General features: G+C 38.0%; 1 protein-coding gene across 1 annotated transcript in view; it reads left to right on the top strand.

The window, feature by feature from the left end:
• LOC115214953 overlaps positions 1-18,162 on the top strand; it is a 479,885-nt gene that overhangs the window by 74,143 nt on the left and 387,580 nt on the right. Inside the window, exon 2 of the mRNA XM_029784046.2 lies at positions 2,806-2,919. The gene's annotated coding sequence lies outside the window, so the exon portion shown is untranslated. The remainder of the gene's footprint in view (positions 1-2,805; positions 2,920-18,162) is intronic.

The following is an 18,162-nucleotide window of genomic DNA, read 5'->3' as shown; positions in this document are numbered from 1 at the left end:
GAGTCAAGTACGTCAACATCAAAATAAAAATCAAATGGAAATTATACTTGTGATACCCATGCCAGTGGCACTTAAAAAGCACCATCCAAACATGGCTGATGCCAGCGCCGCCTTGACTGGTGTCCTTGCCGGTGACACGTAAAAAGCACCAACTGATCGTGGCCATTTGCCAGCCTCCTCTGGCCCCTGTGCTGGTGGCATGTAAAAAGCACCCACTACACTCATGTAGGTGTAGAAACACTTCCAGATCAGATTGGAGCCTGGGGCAGCCTCCTGGCTTCCCAGGCCCTGGTTGAACTGTCCAACCCATGCTAGCATGGAAAACAGACGTTAAACGATGATTATGATGATGATGATGAAGATATATATATATAAATTATATAAATGTATAAACTTGTTACCAGTTCAAAAAATATACTCAAGGCATATTCGAACCAATAAGAAAACCATTTGCTGTATTTTTTGTCACAGAGAAAATTTCTTACTGTAGATAAATCGCTATAAACACACCAAGTTAGTTCAAAGTTCCCTTTCCAGATAGCTGCATGAATTTTAGAGTAGTTATCTTCTCTTCAATATCAGACACTGGAACTGACAAAGTGATAGGTTTCTCTTTTTATATTCCAGTTAATTTACTGTGATTGGATTAGAGGCATTAAGCAGTGTGTGTGTGTGTGTGTGTGTGTATGTGTGTGTGTGCATGTGTCTTCAGTTTGTGTTTGTCCCTCTCCATCACTTAACAACCAGTGTTGGTTTGTTCATAGTTTTGATATTTTTTGCAGTTTGGCAAAAAATATCGATGGAATAAGTACCAAATTTAAAAATAGATACTGGAGGTGATCTGTTCAATTAAAACCCTTCACAGTAATGCCCCAGCATAACTACAGTCCAATTATTGAAACAAGTAAAAAATAAAAAAAATAATATGACCATGTAAACAGTCTTTTCTTTTTTCTATAACAAAAGTTCTCTTTATAGCCAAAAAAAAAAAATAAAAACATTGGTTAAAGAAGAAAACAAAAATGCTCAAATATTTGTTTATTGAAAATTCTTCCAAACTGCTAAATTCTGTCTTTCATTCCTGGCATTATAATAATATAAGACATCAGGTTTACCAGACTATTATTAATCAACTCAACTCAATAGAGTCATTTTTTAAAATTTTATTTTTTTGTGTAATGTTAGGCAAACATCTCCCTGATGGTTCTACAAGCAAATCTACAGGTGTTGATGGAAGTTTATGTAAGTGAAGAGTAATGATGAGCAGGAACTGAGACTGTATTTATAGAATTATCAAGAAAGCAAAGTATAACACACACACACACACTCACAAATTTACACACACATTCACTCAGAGACACACTCACAGATACACTCACTCAAACGCACACACTCACATACACACTAACACACACACATTCACTGAAACACACACACTCACAGACACACTCACGCACACACACACATGCATGCATGTACTCACACATACTCATGTGCACATTCTCGCATGCACACATACATTAGCATGTATGCACACACACACATACCGATGCACAAAAAAATGCAAGGAAAATAACAAGACAGAATAAAAGTTTAGTTTTCACCACTTACCTACTTACCTATCCACCTACCTACCTATTTACCTACATACTCTAATTTCTTTAATTAGAATCTTTTTGAAATTTCAACACCTGTGGTTCTTCATCCGCCCACAACGGAACTGCTTCCTCCTCCACTTCTCTCATAATGGTGTATTTGATTCTTTCCTTTAGAAGAATATCAGACCTACTTCAAAGGATATTGTCGGTATTTAGAATTAAGATAGACACATCCTTTCTCCAAACAACCATCATATTCTGTCAGGTTTTCATTAATCATCTTTAATCTTTTATATTTTATTTGTTTCACTCAATGCACTGTGTCCATTCTGGGGCAACTTCTTGAAGGGTTTAGTTGGAAAAAGTTCATCCCAGTATTTTTTTTCCTCTTTCATTACATTATTATAAAACTAGCCCTGCTTTCCCAAAGAGTTCTCCTCACATTCTTATGAAACTTTCCTCTTTGTCCCTCTCTCACCCATTGCCCACTCTCCCATTCCAATCCTCTGTGTCATTTCACCTGTATTCACCCCTCCACTGTACCTTGAGGTACACATTTATCAACATCTCTCACTTTCCATTTCTATCTTTCTCTCTAAGCCTCTCTTCTGCTTTCTCCTTCAATTCGGGTATCCTTGTATCTTCTCTACAGCAAGATCCCTATCTCTATTCTTCTGTTATTCTCTTAATCTCTCATCAACTGGCACAAGGCTACCTTCCTTGATACTTTTGATAAAAAGACCATGTTGCAAAGAATACAAACCAGTTTTACCATATTACAAATCAAATTTCAGCATGTCACAAACTGAGTCTTCATGTTGTTGCAAACCAAGGTTCATCATGTTACAAACCAGTTTTACCATATTACAAAGATGTTATTTTGTTACATATCATATTGATTTCAAATTTTGGCACAAGGCCAGCAATTTCAGGGAAAGGGTAACTTGATTACATCGACCCCAGTGTTCAACTGGTATCTATTCTATCGACCCAGCGGAATTTGAACTCAGATGGTAAAGATGGATGAAATGCCACTAAGCATTTTGCCTGGTGTGCCAACAATTCTGCCAGCTCACTGCCTTCTTACACATTATATCAAAAGCTAATTTTCAACATGTTATAAATCATATTTGCTATGTTACAAACTTTAGGTGCATACCTCATGTTTACTCTATTACAATTATAATTAAATACATTCTCTTTACAGGTTTTATACATAGAAAGATAAGCTTGAAATAGCTGCCAGGAAGACCAACTACCATTGGGATTTTACCAAAGAGGTACATCAGAGGACCTCTTCATTATCTGTTATGAAGTTAAGGTAAGTGCTATATATGTGTGTGGTGTGTGAGTGTGTGTGTGTGCATCATTATTCACTATTAATGTGTAATTATTAATTTTGTATTAGTGTTCATGAACAACAGAGCTCATATAATCATCCTTATTTCATTCCATAACTTTTATATGGCACAGGAGTGGCTGTGTGGTAAGTAGCCTGCTTACTAACTACATGGCTTCAGGTTCAGTTTCACTGTGTTGAATCTTGGGCAAATATCTTCTACTATAGCCTTGGGCTGACCAAAGCCTTGTGAGTGGATTTGGTAGGCAGAAACTAAAAGAAGCCTGTTGTATATATATATATATGTATGTATATGTTTGTGTGTCTGTGTTTGTTCCCTCACCATCGTTTGACAATCGATGTTGGTGTGTTTACTACCCTGTAACTTAGCGATTTGGCAAAAGAGACCGATAGAATAAGTACTTGGCTTACAAAGAATAAGTCCTGGGGTCGATTGCTCGACTAAAGACAATGCTTTAACATGGCCGCAGTTGAATGACTGAAACAAATAAAAGAATAAAAGTAAAGAATAAGGTCAGTTTGTTCTGGGTGGCAGGGGGGAGTAAGTCACTTACATCAACCCCCAGTACTCAACTGGTACTTAATTTATTGAGCCCTAAAGACTGAAAGGTAAATTTGATCATGGTAGAATTTACTCAGATCATAAAGAATTTACTCAGATCACCTAATACAGATAGAAAAATATTAGCAGGTTTTACAGATATGGTTTTTGAATTGCTAACCACAATGTCTTCGATGCCCTTTATGATCTGAGTAAATTCTACCATGGTCAAATTTACCTTTAAGCATTTAAAGCATTTTTTCCAGCCTGCTAATAATTCTGTCAGGTCATCACCTAATACAGAGAGAAAAATATTAGCAGGTTTTACATATATGGTTTTTGAAATTGCCAGCCACGACGTTTGATGCCCAGGTCATCTGGTTTTCAGTGGGGCGATACCTTAACTTTTTAATTCTTTACGCCGGGGGAAATGCGTAGCCGTATTTCGTCTGCCGTTACGTTCTGAGTTCAAACTCCGCCGAGGTCGACTTTGCCTTTCATCCTTTTGGGGTCGATAAATTAAGCACCAGTTAAGCACTGAGATCGATGTGATCGACTTAATCCGTTTGTCTGTCCTTGTTTGTCCCCTCTGTGTTTAGCCCCTTGTGGGTAGTAAAGAAATACATGTATGCATATGTGCACATGCTCATACATACACACACACACATATATATGCCTATGTGTGTGTGCGTGGTGGGAGTGTTAGTGTATGTATGTATGTGTGTATGTTTGTAATTAAACACTCCCTATTTAAGCAGTGAATAATAAACTCTAAAAAATATCAATTTGAAAACCACTTTTAAAGTGAGAAACTTCTATCAGAGTCACCTTATGTAAACTTATAAACATCAAATTATTAAAGTGGAAAAATTATCAGAAAAGCCAGTTCTATTCATTTTTTCAAATATATATATATATACATACATATAGGCACAGGAGTGGCTGTGTGGTAAGTAGTTGCTAACAACCACATGGTTCCGAGTTAAGTCCACTGCGTGGCATCTTAGGGCAGAGGTCTTCTGCTATAGCTCGGGTCGACCAATGCCTTGTGAGTGGATTTGGTAGATGGAAACTGAAAGAAGCCTGTCGTATATATGTATATTATATATATGTTTATGTGTGTGTGTTTGTGTGTCTGTGTTTGCCTCCCTAGCATTGCTTGGACAAACCGATGCTGGTGTGGTTTACGTCCCCGTCACTTAGCGGTTCGGCAGAAAGAGACCGATAGAATAAGTACTGGGCTTACAAAGAATAAGTCCCGGGGTCGATTTGCTCGACTAAAGGCGGTGCTCCAGCATGGCCGCAGTCAAATGACTGAAACAAGTAAAAGAGTAAAAGAGAATATGTATGTATGTATGTATGTATGTATGTATGTATGTATGTATGTATGTGTGTGTGTATGTATGTATGGTGTATGTATGTATCAATGTATATATGTATGTATATGTGTGTATGTGTGTATTGGGTATCTCTAGTAGGAGGTTACTTGGAATGGGAATATATATGGTGGTGTGTGTATTATATAATATATATTATAAATATATATACATGCATATATATATATATATACTGGAGTAAACACATAAATGTGAAACAAGGTGGAAAAAAGAGTACTCAAATACCAGAGGTAGAGTAATATACTTTATTTAAAAGCAGCAGAAAATATAACAAAAGCTGTTATATTTTGATATTTTCTGCTGCTTTTACACACACACACACACACACACATATATATATACATACACACATATATATACATATATTTATATGTATGTGTATATATATATATATATATATATATATATATATATATATATATTATATAATACACACACACCATGTATATGTGTGTGTGTGTGTGTTTGTGTGTATGTTTATATTAGTAAAAGATATATGCATTGACAAGGATACTAGGGAAAAGAATTGGTGCTATCACACAAAAATACCTTGTGGTATTTATTGTCCCCAAGTCACACAACATGCAGACTTTCTCTTTTACCTCTTACCCTCAGGAATGCAGTGATCTAGTGTTTGCCCTGCCAGAAACCTATTGTGAACGATATTATTGTACACAAAATGTGATATAAAATAGACAATGTGATCCCTTAATACAGTTTATGTTGTTGAAAACATCGTCACAAAGGAATTGTGTCAAAACTGTGTCTGCTGCAAGGAATTTGGAGTATGAATGGAAAATGAAGAGAATGTCTAACCCTTGGAAATATTATTATAACTGATTTTTATATTTCCCCAACAGAGTTGTTTTGTTTTATGATTTCTTAAATAATATAGATAAGGTTTTGTTTTGATTACAGAAACAAGGCCAGTTTTGTCAGGATACAACATAATCATTAGAGAGAGAGAGAGAGAGAGAGAGAGAGAGAGAGAGAGAACAAACCAAAAACAAAGAAGAATAATGGAATGTCTGAGTAATTGAATTGTTTCTTGAAACAATTCTAGCTTTCTCTGATAACCAGTGTAACATATATTCTTGTGCATTTACTTCATGATTCTCTGATCTCTACTTTGGGAGGTACAGTGACATCTAAGCTTCACTGATGAGGTCTTAACAAGACTGAAATATGCCTAGAATTGTCTTTTACTGAAATAATTACACTAGACAATGTGTAATATTGCTTATTTCCTCACAATATCATTATTTCGAGTAAACATATTTGATGCCCCCATTTTAAATATGACCACACTATCTTAATGCTTATTTCAAAGATGTTAATATTAAGATGACTGTTATATCATACATACAAAACTCCATATTGAGAATGTGCATGATATACTGGTTAGGGTGAACTTTATTTTATTGAACCCCAAAAGGATGATAGGCAAAGCTGAATGACAGCAGGATTTGAATTCAGAATATAAAGAAATAGAATGTAAACTATTGTTTTCACATTTTGGCACAAGGCCAGCAAGTTTGTGGGAAGGTTTAAGTCGATTACATCAATGCTAGTGCTCCACTGGTAGTTATTTTATTGACACTGAAAAGATGAAACCCCATGTTGACCAATTCCTTGTGAATGAATTTAGTAGATGGAAACTGCGTGGAAGCCCATCATGTACTCTTTTTACTCATTACTCTTTTACTTGTTTCAGTCATGTGACTGTGGCCATGTTGGAGCACCGCCTTTAGTCGAGCAAATCAACCCCAGGACTTATTCTTTGTAAGCCTAGTACTTATTCTATTGGTCTCTTTTGCCAAATCACTAAGTTACGGGGAAGTAAACACACCAACATCAGTTGTCAAGCGATGGTGGGGGGACAACACAGACACACAAAAATATACATGTGTGTGTTATATATATATATATTAATATATATATATATATATATATATAATATACGACATGCTTCTTTCAGTTTCTGTCTACCAAATCTACTCACAAGACTTGGGTTAGCCCGAGACTAAGTGACGGGGATAAAACACACCATCATCGGTTGTCAAGCGATGTTGAGGGGACAAACACAAGCACACAAACACACACACACACACACACATATATAATATATATTATATATAATAATAATACGACGGGCTTCTTTCAGTTTCCATGTTACCAAATCCACTCACAAGGCTTTGGTCAGCCCGAGGCTATAGTAGAAGACACTTGCCAAGGTGCCACACAGTGGGACTGAACCCAGAACCATGTGGTTGGTAAGCAAGCTACTTACCACACAGCCACTCCTATGCCTTATATATATGTGTGTGTGTGTGTGTGTGTGTGTGTGTGTGTGTGTGTTGGTTTGTTTATGTCCCAATGATTCAGCGGTTTGAGGTAAAAAAAATAAAATATGAAATACAAATGACAAGCTATATAATCCCTGTATTGACCTTGAGAGATGTGAAAGAATTTTCTGGAAGTTTAGAATAAATGGAGTAAAACTCTAAGTCATTTGTTGGCACAGTATGATATTAGACTAATAACCAGAGGAGCAGATTTAAGACCACCGGTTAGCTAATGATGTTAGTTTAAAATATCAAAACATTTCTATTCTGTCATGGTTTCTCATTTCATTCAAAAGAGCCGCAATTCTGGTTTGGAAAAAGCACAATAACAACGAAAACAACCCATCAGGAAAACACTTTAGTTTCCTTGCATTCATTCTATATTTTCTCATTCTCTGTATGTTCTGCTCTCTGCTTCTCTGTCTGTCTGTCTTGGAACTGGTGTGATGGATGAAGCATTTTTATTTTTGAGGCTAGATAAACAGAAACTTATGCTGACAATAAAATTAGGCTTTTTGTTGTGTTTTGTTTTGTACTTTTTTTATCCCTCTTTGTTTACTTTACATGCATGTGAATATGGAGATAACAACATCATCAGAGATGTTTTATAAAAATGAATAAACATTCTCTCTCTCTCTCTCTCTCTCTCTCTCTCTCTCACACACACACACACTTGCACATAAATATATCTATATATACAAATACACATATATGTAACTCACATACACTTGCACACGCATATACATTGAAGCACATACTTATTCACTTATACATATATATTTCCACATATATATGTTACATCATCTATTATATATATATATATATATGAAAGATGATGTAACATATATATGTGGAAATATATATATATATATATCTTATATCGTGTGTGTATGCATGTAAGTGTGTGTATATATATATATATTATTCATATCTTATATATATATATATATATATATATATATACATATATATAGCGTGCGTATGCATGTGTGAATATGTACACACACAGACATTCACACACACGCACACAAAATACACTGACATATAAAATACATACTTGTGCATCTTGTTACTCTTACACACACACACACACACACTCACACAGATACACATATACACTAAGAGATATCAATAAACACACAAGCATGCATACCCCACCCCAAATACTCTTTCACTTTTTCACACACAAATATACACAGCAAGTCCATTTAATCCACCATGCAGACAAATATTGTTTATTTCTCACGCTTCTTTCACACGTACATGCTAGACTTGGTTAGAGACCCAACTCTCCTCTGTGTTTAACAGTACCACCTGGCCTTTCAGTACCTTTAGTTAAAATTTACTCCAGACTCTCTCCTTTCCTTTTTCCCAGTCAGATTAAACCACAGATGGTTACCTTCCTTTCTTCTCAAGTCGTGCCAACTGATAAGGGCCAGTTTCCTGGTTTCTATGGCATCTAAATTCCCCACCTGGACAGAATGCTGGTGCATCGCAGGATTATTCATTTTTGCCAGCTGAGTGGGCTGGAACAATGTGAAATTAAGTGTTTTGCTCAAGAACACAATGTGTCACTTGGTCCAGGAATTGAAACCACAATCTTATGATCATGAGTCCAACACCCTAACCACTAAGCCATGTGCCTCCATTCCACAAACCACAAATGTCTAGGCTGGGTACCAGTTGGATTAACCTTACCCGTCTGAGATGTAGAATTATAATGATTATGGATACTACTTCAACTTCTTCCCTCATGAATGGAATGGCTTTGCTTAACCAGTATGCCTCAGAGAGAGGGTGTGGAGTGGAGAGGCATGAACTCCAGGGGTGGGCTTCTTGTGAAGGTTAAAAAGGAGGTACTCAATGTGCCAAGTAGAGTTTGTGTAGTTTGTTAAAGGCTAGGCTAAAAGATCCCCTTCAGTCATGAATGACCATGGGATTACACCTAGAAAGTCACCCTCCGAGGCACAAGGTTGTTTTATGGAAGACCAGCAGTCACCCATGCATACCAGCCCCCCTCTTCACACCACCCATGTTATCCAAGGGAAAGGCAAAGGCTGATTTAGCTTGGCATTAGTGACATCACATCTCATTGCTACAGCTGAGTGAATTGGAGCAATGTGAAATAAAGTGTTTTGCTCAAGAATATAACACACTGCCTGGTCCAGGAATTGAACTCACAACCTCATGATTGTGAGCCTGACACTCTAACCACTGAGCTATATGTGTTAGAGGCTAAGGATTCTTAAAGTCCTTACTGTGTTTCATATTATTGATTATTCAAATATCTGGCATTCCATTGCTTTTGATAAGGGTTCCAGTTGATCTGATCAACAGAACAGTCTGTTCATAAAATTAACATGCAAGCGGTTGAGCACTCCAGAGACACGTGTACCCTTAATGTAGTTCTCTGGGAGAATCAGCATGACATGGAATGTGACAAGGTTGGCCCTTTGAAATACAGGTACCACTCATTTTTGCTAGCTGAATGAACTGGAGCAATGTGAAGTAAAACGTTATTCTGAAGGGCATGATGCATTACTGGGAATCGAACTCACAACCTTACGGATTGATTTGTGAGCCAAATACCCTAACCACTAAGCCAAACAACTTCCTGATTATTCAATTAATGATCTGAATAATCTACATTGTGAAACTCAGAGTAACAATTCAAGAATCTTCTGCTTTTAATGTTAAGTCATACTCATATCTCTTATAAAGGAGATATGAAGTATGACAGAGATGGTGGTGATGACAAAGATAGTGATGACAGAGATGATGATGATGATGATGATGGCAATAATGATGATAGTGTGGTCGTGGATCTCTGTCAGCTTCAATAACGACCATTCAGTTGTTCAATCAATTGAACTACCTACTTGTTACATAAACCTGTACGTGGTTGGGTATTCCACAGACATGTGTATCCTTAACATAATTCTCAGGTGACAAAATTGCTAGACCTTTGAATAACAGATACAATTCTTGAAGGACTTACACTGAATTTATTGCCAAATCGGCTACAATGAAGTTAGGCTCACTCCTTTGTTCGAGGAGTTATCTCACTCCTGAGACTATTCTTTATCTTTATAAGCCCACCATTGAGTACTGCATTGAGTACTGTTGTCACATATAGGCAGGTACTCCTGTGGATTCTTTAACTCTGTTGGGCCATATTCAGTGCTGTATTTTAATGCTATTAGTCCTGATCTATCTTCTAAATTGTCCTGTGGCTTCCTTGTCGCTTTTCTATAAGTATTTCCATGGCCCTTGTTCAGCTGAGCTCTCTTCTCTGGTTCCTCCTTTAAGAACTTATTAGCGATCAACTAGACTTGCATCCAGTTCTCATCAATATACTGTGCAACCTCTTAAGTGTCGTAAAGCACTTTACAGTACCAGTTTCTTCCCTTGCACCTCTGAACTTCGAAATTCCTTTCCACAATCCTGTTTTCCTCTTCAATATGACCTCCAGTCTTTTAAGTCTAATGTACATTGTCACCTATTGACTTCTGTCAAGCGTCCATTTTATTCTAGTAGCTCTTACATATTCAGTGGTCTAAGGATCTTGTAATGAGTGAATGCTTTAAAAAAAAATAAAGCCATCTAGTGAAGGCATATAGCTTAGTGGTTAGGGTACTTGGCTCGTAATCACAAGGCTGAGAGTTCAGTTCCCAGTGGCACACTGTATCCTTGAGCAAGACACTTTATTTCACATTGCTCCATTCTACTCAGCTGGCAAAAATGAGTTGTACCTGTAGAGCAAAAGCCTACCTTGTCACATTCTGTGTCATGCTGAATCTCCCTAAGAACTATGTATGTGTGTCTGTGGAGTACTCAGCCACTTGCTGTTCCATTGATTGAATCAACTGAAACACTCGTTGTCATGACCTACTGAAAGTCAGGCCAGCTACAAGCCATCCAATGAGGGCTTCCAAACAGTTTTTATCTAACTAATTTCATTCACAAGGTTTTGGTCGGCACAAGGCTATGGTAAAAGATACTTGCTCAAGATTCCATGTTGTGGGATTGAACTCTAGGCATCAGGATTGCAAAACTAACTCCTTAGCCTCTTGGCCATAGACATAAGCATGGCTATGTGCTTAAGAAGTTCACTTTGCAACCATGTAGTTTTGTGTTCAGTCCCACTGCATGGCACCTTGAGCAGGTGTCTTCTACTATAGTCCAAGGCAAAACAATCCTTTGTAAGTGAATTTGGATGATGGAAACTATGTGGAAGCTAGTGATGTATATACAAGTGTGTATGTGTGCATATATATATGAGTGTACATATGTATATATATATGTATGCATGTATGTATGTATGTGTGTGTGTCTATCTATCTATCTATATACACACACACGTATGTACATACATACATACATACATACATACCTACATACATATATATATATAATATATATATATATATATATATACATACTTATATGTGTGCGTGTGTGTGTGTGTGTGTGAAAATTTGGAAATTTTTTCAAGAGAGACATTTATTAATTCCAAAGAGGTACAAAGCTCTAATCTCCTTCAAAGCAGGATTCTGTGACTTCAACATGCTTTTTGTAGCAGTCCAGCCACTTCATGAAGAACCCTCCAAAATGAAGGTGCCCAGGACCCTTGACACGGCCTCCATCTTCTCAACATTTTAAAAGCACCTGTCCTTGAGGTTCTTCTTTAGCCTGGAGAATGACCAAAACTTACAGGGAGCAAAGCCTGGACTATAGGGATGGTGAGGGACAGTTTAGATAGTCATCTCTCCCAAGTAGATTGTTACAAGGATGGAATTGTAACAAGCTAGCATTAGTAGGGTGTGAGCAAAGAGTTGGCAGGTCAGCTTATTAGATGTATAGTATTAACAAGCTAAAATGTAACCTAGGACAGTTATAACTGGCTCTCCAAAAGAAGCCTCAAAACTAACCCCAAGATTCCGAGTTCGATTCCAGACAGTGACCTGAATAATAATAATAATAATGATAATAGTAATAATGATAACAGCATAGAAAAATACCTTAGGAATGAGAACCTAGGTTCGAAATTTCCCCAAGACACCTGATGAAGGCTGGAGGGTATATCAGCCGAAACATTGTATTAATAACAAACAAGATGAGGACAAATATCCATCAAATGTAAATAAAGTAAATAATGTACATAATTCCTCATCTCTTAAATATAGAATGCTATTAAGTTCTGGGTTTGATTTCTCTAACTAAACACTTCAAAGTAACAAAGTGAGCAGTGCCCCAGTATGGCAGCAGTCCAATGACTGAAACAAGCAAAAGATAAAAGATACACATTCTGTATGGATAGTCATTGAATGGAGTGCCTGTATTTCAAAAGGTAATCACTCTTGTCACATACACAGTGTCACACTGAGTGTGACTGGGGATTATATTACGGGTATTAAGGGTATCTGTGGAAATACTCAACCACTTAACACCACGAAAGACTGGAATATCCATCATTGGAACCTATGGATGGATGACCTAATTACTGTGTCTGTGTGTGTAGTTGTGTGTGTGTGTGTGTGTGTGTGTAGTTGTGTGTGTGTGTGTATGTGTGTGTATTTGTGTGTATGTATCTGTGTGAGTAGAGTGAGTGTGTGGACTGGATGTATGTGTGGCTGTGTCTGTAGCTGTGTGAGTGGCTGTGTGTGTATGTGTGTGGCTGTGTATGATGTGTATGTGTGTGTGTGTGTGTGTATGTATGTGTGTGTTTATGTGTGTGCATGCGTGTGTATTTGCACACAAGCATGATTGTGGCTGTACACACATACATATATACACACCTTCTACAAACATACAGATACCATCTACACACACACACATCCACACATCATCTACACACACACATACACACTCACAGCCACAAGCATGTGTGTGTATGTGTGCATATATGTGTGAATAGACACATGCATGCTTGTGGATTTGTTGTGTGTGTATGTGTGTCTGTGTGCATCTGTATATATATCTATGGCTGTGTGTGTGCTTCTGTGTATGTTTCTGTGGATGTGTGAGCATATATGTGTGTGTATAAGTGTGTGTGAACTCATGCTTATATCATTGTGTGTATGTGTTTGTGTGTTTGCACACATGCATGCTTGTAGCTGTAAATGTGTGTGTGTGTGTGTGAAGAGACACAAGCTTGCCTGTGGCTGTTGTGTGCATGAATGTGTGTGTGTCTGTATGTATAGCTGCACATCTTTGCATGTTTCTGTGTATGTGTGATGTGTGTATATGTGGGTGTGCATGTGAATTTGTGCCCATGTGGCTGTGTGTGTGTGTGTGTGTGTGTTTGTGTGTGTATGTGTATGTGTGCGTGCACATATGTGAACATATGCATGGATGCCTATGGCTATGAGAGGCGTGTGAATGTGTGTATAGCTTTGAGTTTGTGTGTGGCTGAGCATATATTTCTGTGAATGTGTAAATGTGTGTCTGTATGTGTGTGTGTGTTAGTGTCTGTGCGTGTGTGTGCATGCACATGTGTGTTTGTGTGTGTGTGTTTTTGTGTATGTGTGTGTTTACATGCCTCTTTGTATGAGTGTGAGTGTGTGTGTGTGAACATATGCATGCATGCCTGTGGCTGTGAGTGTGTGTGTGAATATGTATGTTTGTGTGTGTGTGTGTGTGAGTATAGCTTTGAGTTTGCATGTGTGGCTGTGCATATGTTTCGTGAATGTGAATGTGTGAATGTGTGCTTGTGTGTGTGTGTGTGTGTGTGTGTGTGGTGTGTGCATGTGTGTGTGCAAGCACATATGTGCATGTGTGTGTTTACATGCCTCTGTGCATGTGTGTGTGTGTGTGTGCATTTATGCGTGTATGTGTTCAATACACAGTTACTGACCTTTGAGAAGTACTCTTATCTTATGTTTGAAGCATTGAAATATTGTAAAAGTTCAGCATCTACTCTTGTAGTGGTGGTGGTGGTTCAAATTTGGATTACACTATTACAATATTGAAGCCACAAGGCTTCAATATGAGAGAAGGGAGGTAGTTACTTATATCTCTTCCTACCCCTACTAGTATTTAATCAGGACTTTATTTTATTGACCCCTTGAAAGGATGAAGGCCCAGTTGAGATCTAAGTTGTCTTGCTCCAACAACCACCAGCATATGCTACTAGAATGCATGCCACTTACGAAGGCATTTCTTACAGCTTCACTGAGATGTTCAGTAGTTGAACCAGCTTTGTATCCATTGTCTTTCACCAAACATTTGAGCTTCTGGAGGTATTGATCTAAGCTTTGTCCATACTCCTACTTGCAAGTGTATAACAGGTATCATGCTAACACTACATTCTTTGTTTTCACATATAGTGAGATAAGAATGTCAAGGGCTCCGTTGTATGTGTTGCAGTCAGTCCTTGATATATTCAAACATGTTGGGGGCCGATGTGATTGGTGAGCAGGTGAAATTTATCCTCTTCTACCGCATTAAGCAAGTCTAGGTAGTTGGTAAAAGTAAAAGTAAAATGCCATTTTCCGGCAGTAGGTGAGACTGAATTGACGTTGAAAAACTCCAGGCATAGTGTTTTGTCCATTTAGAAGAGTAAATTGTTGTAGTATAGCAATTCTCAATTTCAGTAATACAGGAGGTTGAAAAAGATTGGCCCAAAATAGGCTTTACTCTTCTAAGAACAAGGGTACACTATCCATCAGCAGTAGCTATAGTCATCAAACTAGTTGGACAGCAGACAACCCTGTTTAAATATCATTTTGAAGCCTTGTTTTCATTCCAAAGCCTTGTTTTCATTCCAAGCCTCGTTTTCATTCCAAAGCCTTGTTTTCATTCTAAAGCCTCATTTTCATTCCAAAGCCTTGTTTTCATTCTAAAGCCTCATTTTCATTCCAAAGCCTCGTTTTCATTCCAAAGCTTGTTTTCATTCTAAAGCCTCGTTTTCACTCCAAAGCCTCGTTTTCATTCCAAAGCCTCGTTTTCATTCCAAAGTCTTATTTTTATTCCAAAGTCTCGTTTTCAACTGGATGTAGTAATATTAACAGTAGTGAATATAACATGTATAGTTATAGTAATAATACCAGTAATTATTACCAGAGTGTAATGACCCAATTTGAACCCATAAAGCATAAGCTCCTGAATTAGACAACATTGCACATTCATTTGAGTGGCTTTCAAATGACATATGGAGTGAAGTAATACACTACGTATCAGTACACCAACTACCCTGATACCACCAAGCTCAGCAGGTACCTTCTATGGCTCAAATTGTTTTGGTCATGTGATATATATGCCACAAAGTAGTACATGTGCAAATACTGCAAAACTTTTAACTCACCTCAATATTATTTGTGGAGGCACGTGGCCTAGTGGTTAGAGCAGCAGACTCATGGTCGAGGGATCGCAGGTTCGAATCTCAGACCGGGTGATGTGTGTGTTTATGAGCGAAACACCTAAGCTCCACATGGCTCCAGCAGAAGGTAATGGCAAACTTCTGCTGACTCTTTCACCACAACTTTCTCTTACTCTTTCCTCCTACATCTTGCAGCTCACCTGTGATGGACCAGCATCCCATCCAGGTGGGGAACTTATACGCCAAGGGAACCGGGAAACTGGCCCTAATGAATCAGGCATGGCTCGAGAAGGAACAAACAATTTGGTAGTACAGGGTGTGTAAAAGAATTATGGACAGTATGTATGTGAGTGTAGAACACTTGTGTGTGTGTGTGTGTGTAATGTATTCATATGCATCTGTGTTTGTGTGTATCCTTGTCTAGACGTCATGTGATAGTTGTAAGGGAGCATCATTGTGAAAGAAGTGAGATTGTTCCTTTCCAATCTTCCATGAAAAACAACTTTAGCTTTGGGAAAATATTTCCTTGCTTGGAAATAAGTTAGGGTTGGCCACAGGAAGGGCATTCTGGCGTAAAAAAAAAATCTGCCTCAACAAATTCCATCTGGCCCATGCAAGCACGAGGAAGTCAATATTAAATGTTGTTGACAACGACAATGATGATGATGATAATGATGATGATGATGATGATATCAATCAATGTCATAAATGCATTAATGTGATAAACATATTAAACCATCTTTGTTAAATCTCATAATAATATTTTTTTTGACCACAAGTGTAAATAAATATATCTCCCAAGAATATATCTCCCAAATGGATAGATATATCAGTAAGATGATCAGTCATTGATTGTCTGTTCTTGAAAACAATGGAAAACATAGACCGTTTCTTATCCTTAGTTAGATCAAAGTCAATATTGCAACTCCACAGGGATGTGATTCCTTTGTTTTCTTGGTATCCTTTGAAAAAGCAGGATCTGAAGCAACAACATTAATAAGAAGAATAAAATTATTGGTCTCACAATGCTGTGTGGCGAAGAAGTTGGTTTCTCAATCATGATGTTCTGAGTTCGATATGACAATGTATACCGCCTTGGACAAGTATTGTTTGCTATGACTTCAGGTCGACCGGTACTTTCGCTTGTTAGTGAAATTCAGAAGACAGAAACTATGCAGAAGCCTGTCATCATCATCATCATTCATCATCATTGTTAACATCTCATGTTAATTGTAAACAATTGCCACTGTCATACTAGTTGTATCATTTATTTGCAGTCTTCCATGAAGACATATCATCCATTTGTGCTCTTGGAGAATTTTTTTTGTTGCCCTTTTCAAGCCTAGCCAGGCTCATGGGCCCGGTTTCCCGGTTTCTGTGGCGTATGTGTTCCTCCCAGCTGGATGGGACGCCAGTCCATCGCAGTGTTAGTCAAGAAACAAGAAGAGAGAGTGAGAGAAAGTTGTGGCGAAAGAGTAGAACAGGGGTCGCCACCACCCTCTGCCAGAGCCTTGTGGATCTTTTAGGTGTTTTCGCTCAATAAACACACACAACGCCTGATCTGGGAATCGAAACTGCGATCGTCTGACCGCGAGTCCGCTGCCCTAACCACTGGGCCATTGTGCCTCTACTGGAGAATTATTACTTTGCTTAAGAACAAGTGATGGTTGATGACAGGAAGGGTATCTGGCCATAGAAAATCCACCTCATTGAATTTCTTCTAACCCATGCAAGCATGGAAAAATAAAGGTTAAAATGATGATAAATATGTGTGTGCGCGTGTGTGTATGTGTGAAAGCGAAAGAGAGAGAGAGAGAGAGAGATTTTATGAACTTATGACCTTGGTAATCCCTAGTCAGCAAGTCGCAAGATTAGCACTGGATCTTCCAAGTCATTGTTCCAATCAGTGATGAACTTTTATAGGTGTGCAAAGGTAGTGTATACACATTATGGCTGTTGTTGAGCCCTGGGTCAGCCCTGATCAAACAGCCATCCATGACCACCTATCTTATTTTCATACAGCTTATCCATGATGACATTTAACCATTTGTCTTCTGGTTTTAGAATAAGTACACCACATCCCTCTGAGTTGTTAGGGTTGTCAACAAGAAGGGCATCTGGCTGTAAAACACCACTTCAGAAAGATTGTTCAACCCATGCCAGCATGGAAAAGCAGATATAAAATGATACCATGATAGTGTTGCTGTTGTTGCTGCTGTTGCTGCTTTTTACTTACTTTTGCTTACTTGTTTCAGTCATTTGACTGTGGCCATGCTGGAGCACAGCCTTTAGTCAAGCAAATCGACTCCAGGACTTATTCTTTGTAAGCCTAGTACTTATTCTATCAGTTTCTTTTGCCAAACCGCTAAGTTACGGTGACATAGACACACCAGCATCAGTTGTCAAGAGATGGTGGGTGGGGGACAAACACAGATACATTAATACACACATATATACATATACATATATGCGACGGGCTTCTTTCAGTTTCCGTCTACCAAATCCACTCACAAGGCTTTGATGCTATAGTAGAAGACATCTGCCCTAGGTGCCATGCAGTGGGACTGAACCCGGAACCATGTGGTTTGTAAGCAAGCTACT

Source organism: Octopus sinensis, linkage group LG8 (genome assembly GCF_006345805.1).
Source record: "Octopus sinensis linkage group LG8, ASM634580v1, whole genome shotgun sequence".
NCBI classification, from domain to species: Eukaryota; Metazoa; Mollusca; class Cephalopoda; order Octopoda; family Octopodidae; genus Octopus; species Octopus sinensis.
This window is presented reverse-complemented; position numbering and strand designations above follow the sequence as displayed.